Source organism: Centruroides vittatus, unplaced genomic scaffold (genome assembly GCF_030686945.1).
Source record: "Centruroides vittatus isolate TY-2023 unplaced genomic scaffold, ASM3068694v2 contig_484, whole genome shotgun sequence".
Lineage (NCBI taxonomy): Eukaryota > Metazoa > Arthropoda > Arachnida > Scorpiones > Buthidae > Centruroides > Centruroides vittatus.
In genome coordinates, this window is record NW_027122274.1 from 144852 (window position 1) to 149962 (window position 5111).

The following is a 5111-nucleotide window of genomic DNA, read 5'->3' on the forward strand; positions in this document are numbered from 1 at the left end:
TCAGGTATTGTAAGTAAATCATAAAAGTTCATATTAATATTAATTGTAAACATTACATTAGTGCAATTCAAATAAAGTTACAAAAAATACAAATAAAATCAAATTGCAATAATTATAAGTTATTTACAGCACATCACCCAAAGCAAATGCCGCAAATATATCCCCAATACAGTATCAACAAAATAACTAAAATACGTAAAACATCGTAATAAAAAATACAAAATCTAATATGCTAAGAAGTAAAGTCGGTATACATTTAAAGATTAAGTCTTATTAAGTTAGTAAAATTGACTGATATTGTCAATTTTTAATGAACTTTTTCCCCCATCGATCCTGTCGATGTAATATCGAACGCTTTAAGAAAACCTGGTTTAAAGTGGAATGTGATGGGAAGAAGGACAAAAAGCGATATTCGAGGCGCGAATTGGGTATGAATATGCATAAGTGATGCTGTGCAGGCGATTTGTCTCGGGCAGCGGCCATACCACGCTGAAAATACCGGTTCTCGTCCGATCACCGAAGTCAAGGAGCGTCGGGCCCGCTCAGTACGTGGGGCGGAGACGACCTGGGAATACCGTGTGCTGCTGTCACTATTCTTTTACTTTCATTCTTCGACCTATCTCTTTTTCTTTCGTCTAATAAAATTTATCACTTGGCGCAGTAATTTTTCTTTAATACATTATGTCAAGCAAACATTTCTTTTCTATAACCTTTAGCTTTCTGTACATTGTTTTAAAACTTCTCGGTAAGTATCAATTAAAAAATGTTCTTTACACGTAATAAACGCGTTTAAATGCGTTTATTACGTCTAAAAGAACATACTTCAGCTATCATCAAAATCAAACAATAGCCTATTATATATGAGGGAATAGTGATTGAGATAAAAATAGAGAGAAGCAGAATTGACAACCGTCTTGATAGAACGATAATCTTCTTCGTAACGTCTTTTGTCCTTTCATCGTAACGTCATTCGTTCTTTCTTCCTTTCGCGCCGTCACCAACTGTCGTTTTTCCCACTTCTCCCCTTTGTCGTTTTCGTCTCCCCCGCAACCCTCGTAAATCTTAACGGTTTAGGAATGTTACTCGTCTAAACCCCACATATATATTTTTTTATTTACTAAAAGTACACAAGTCATTAAATGTGAAATAATAATGTGGGTTTAGAATTAAATAGAATTTGTACATAGTTGCTGGATACTAAGCATATAGGAGGGAGAGCGACGGTAATACTGCCATGGCGAAAATTTTGGTTTGCAGTAAATTTCAGGCCTCAATCTTTTAATAAACTCTTTTTTATTTACAATGTTTAAATGGTATCTGTAAGTTACACAAAATTATAACTTTTGTAAAGGATAGTAGCCTAAACTTAATTTAAAATCGGGCATAACTTTACAGCGCTTATGGAAACCGTTTAATTTACAAACGTTTACGATTTACTTTATAAGGTTTTTCTAAGCTACGAACTTCCGAAATCCCTATAGTTTGTAGTTTCAAACCCGAGGCAGCTACGACCAACAATTCCGAGGGCGCTGGGCGTCACGACGGTCACCCACAATATGCTGTTAGTGTAATCGCTGCAAAAAAGTTTAATTTGCATAAATTTGAGCTTTTGTTATTCTGAACAACAACATTCGTTCGGATTAATTTTATTTTAAGAAGCGATAAAAGCAAGGGATAGGACCCCGCCAAGTTTGATTTATTCACCCGCAAGTTTCTCCAGCACCTCACTGATAACGAGAAAGGCTTAAGTTTAAAATATGACCTCTCTAGAGCCAGCGGTGTTCTTTCTCTAGGAGCATCTGCACCGCCAAATGAATAAGAAAGAGAAAACTTACAGCTTTTATGGAGATCTTTGCACTTTTCAACTGGTTATATTTCGGCGATCCCTGTACAGAAAAACCCGAAATTTTGCACGCTACCTAAGAAAACAAGTATCTTTCGAACGAAATATTCACATTTACTACAGACCTTTAATAGAGGGAGAGATCGGCAATTTTGATTCGTGTATCAGTGAATTTTCCACTTGGCGCTGTGTGACTGCGATACTGCAGAACGGCTTTTTTGCTTTGGAATTCATTAATTCGGCGTTGTAAAAGCGGGAGAGCAGTTTGGTTGGTGAATTCCCGATATTTTCCAATTCATTGCAAAACTATGATACTCATTTTAATTACTTTATCGACCGTTTCTATATTAAAAATAGTCACGTTATTGTAAACCTAAACGATGACAGGGATGGAAATAAATATTGATAAAAGTAGAAACGTTTTAATGAATCGTAAAAGTGTGCAATTTTAATATTTATTTTGATAAATAGCCAATCTTTAAAATTAAATTTCATATTAAAATTTATTAAATATGAAAGTTTATATACACTTCAGACAATTCGATTTACAAATTGAATTGTTGAAGTAATTATAATTCTGGTTCGGACTACAATGACAGTCGAACGCCGGTTTAAATACAGTGTGAATGTCCGTACAATATAAGTTGCCTTGTCCATTTATAGACAACTAGCTGACCCGGCCACGCGTTGTTGTGGCTCAAAATGTATCTATTATAAATGTATAACACTTCCCCCGTGGGGGGAATTTCAAAAAATCCCTTCTTAGTGTACATTCTCTTGACGTACCCTATTAAAACGCAATCAAAAACGCATCTAAAATAGTATAATAAAAGCCGAGTTCTTCACAGCAAGCCTTAATCCCGTCACTTTTCCCGCTGGGGAATATCGAAAAATCCCTTTTTAGTGTATATTCTGTTGACGTAACCTATTAAAAAGCAATTAAAAATGCAAAAAACCGCACGTAAAATAGTATAATAGAAGCCGAGTTCTTCACGGTAAGCCTTAATCCCGTCCATCTCCCCCCACTGGGGGGAATTTCGACATGTATATTATATAAAAACACGTGCGTATTCGAATGCAACGTTGTGTCAAAATTTCAAAGGAATCGGTAGGAACAAACGAACGTTATATTTTATTTATATAGATAGATAGAAAATGATCTGCTTCAGTCCATTCTCACAGAAAAGCAAACTTAGGTCGTCGGAAGTTAGCGCCATCTGTTGGACATAAAAGCCTTAATTCATATATAAATATATTTTTGAAAGGGGGAAATGGTGTAGGGGTATGAAAAATAGATAGTAGCCGATTCTCAGACCTACTGAATATGCATATAAAATTTGGTAAAAATCGGTAAAGCCGTTTCGGAGGAGTACGGTAACTAACATTGTGACACGAGAATTTTATATATAAGATTAACAGAGTCTTTGAGCTGGTAAAAACATTGCTTTATGTTTTAGTTGTCACTTTGCAGATCATCAGACTTTAATCTAATCGAAGTAAGTTGTACAACCAGTGCAGAAATGTCTGTCCGTCAATTGAAAACGAAGAAACCCAATCAGAGATGAAATGTCAAGTCCAGTAAATCAAGTCGTAGCCGGGTGAAACGTCATTTCCGGGTGACAAAGTCGTATTCGGATGGCAGAGTCATATCCGGTGAAAAGTGGAACGTGGGTGGAAGTGATCTCGGAAGAGAGAAGATTCACGTTATGCAGCAGAAGAAGAGCCTTTTCCACCAAGGTTTCTTCTGCTCGACGGATGTTTCCACGACCACTTTGGACTCCCCTCGACACTCCACCGTCCATTCTGCAACTTCCGGGTATCGCAGTCCCAGGTAGTCCACCACAGTCGAGGCGCTATCGTCGGGAGTAATGACGACCACCCGTTTGACGCACTCTCCTCGACATCTTTCGGGAGCACCCGAATCATCGGAAACGGAACGGAAGACGACGAAGAGCCTTCCTCCTCTTCCTCACCATCTGCCAGGTGCGCCACTTCTTTAATTGCTTGAAATTTTCCATTCTGCAAAAGAAAGAAACGACTATTATGAAAATACAACTCGTATTCGTTTTGTTAATTTAATTTTATGTAAATTGTAAGATTTCTAATGAAAAAAATAATTTTAAAAATATCGTCTTAATTATAACGAAAAGTCACAAATGAATATTATAATAAAATCTCTGTTAAATATAGTAATTTTAACTTTCAAACGATTTTTAATGTTCGCTATAGAAATCAGTTTCTACAAATTGTACAGTTCTGTCCATTGCCTAACACAAAACATTTGTGAAAATTTAGACGAATAATCTCGAATTATTCTGTTTAATTAAAGTTCACACTATAACAGTGCAAATATCATATGGGATATGATGCGTATATAAACTATAGCGCGCTAATACCAATGTAATGTATTTATTAATTTAGATTCCATTGGATTTGGGCTTAACGAAGAGTGAAAATGATGGAAAGACCCCGTCCGTTGTCTCTGTCAAGACAGATCAATTGTTATGGAAATAGAGATTCGTCGGAAAATCATTGGCACTAATTGTGATATTCGGCTTAACAATGTTCAAAAAATACGTAAAATTGGAAACATCGTAGTCTGTACTTACCGATAAAATCGACGCAAACGAAACAAAACTGAGAAAAACACTCGAAACGAGAAAATTTTGACCGCACGAACTAAAAATCCAACCGTTCGCATTAACAATCAACGACCGCTCGCAACAATAAAACTCTGACAATTTGTTAGTACGCAGAGTTTTATTGTTGCGTTGCCACGAAAGTTAATATTAAAAGTTTGGCCAAATTGCGTGATTTTCCCTGCATATACTCGTACATTGATGTTAACGTCAATATGTACGCAAAAACCTAATATTCTCGTATAAAGATGAATAGAAATTTTGATCTTATCATGTCCCTTACAACCGGAAAAACAATAAACTTCAAGTATAAAAACCCCAATTTTGTCTACCTTTGTAATTTAGTTAAGCAGCTGGAGGGCGCTTTAAAGTTAAGAGCAGTGTTTCTCAAACTTTTTAGTCCGCGACCCCCCTTTTGCACTTAAAAATTTCAAAGGACCCCGAAGAATGAGTATGTGTAGAAAAACATCCCGGAGGGAGGGGGTTAATTTAAATTCAGGAAGAGTTAATTTGTTTTGTTTAATTAATTTATCCCATGTTGAAATTTCTCTTCGTTGCGTGTCGCTTTGCGTTGAATTTTTGTCAATGTTAAGACAAACGAAATTTTTTTTTTAAATTACTTTTTTATT

The 5111-nt window shown here is 36.0% G+C and overlaps 1 pseudogene; it reads left to right on the forward strand.

Moving 5' to 3' along the window:
• Positions 1–471: 471 nt before the first annotated feature.
• Positions 472–590, forward strand: LOC136978042 (5S ribosomal RNA; annotated as a pseudogene).
• Positions 591–5111: the final 4521 nt, after the last annotated feature.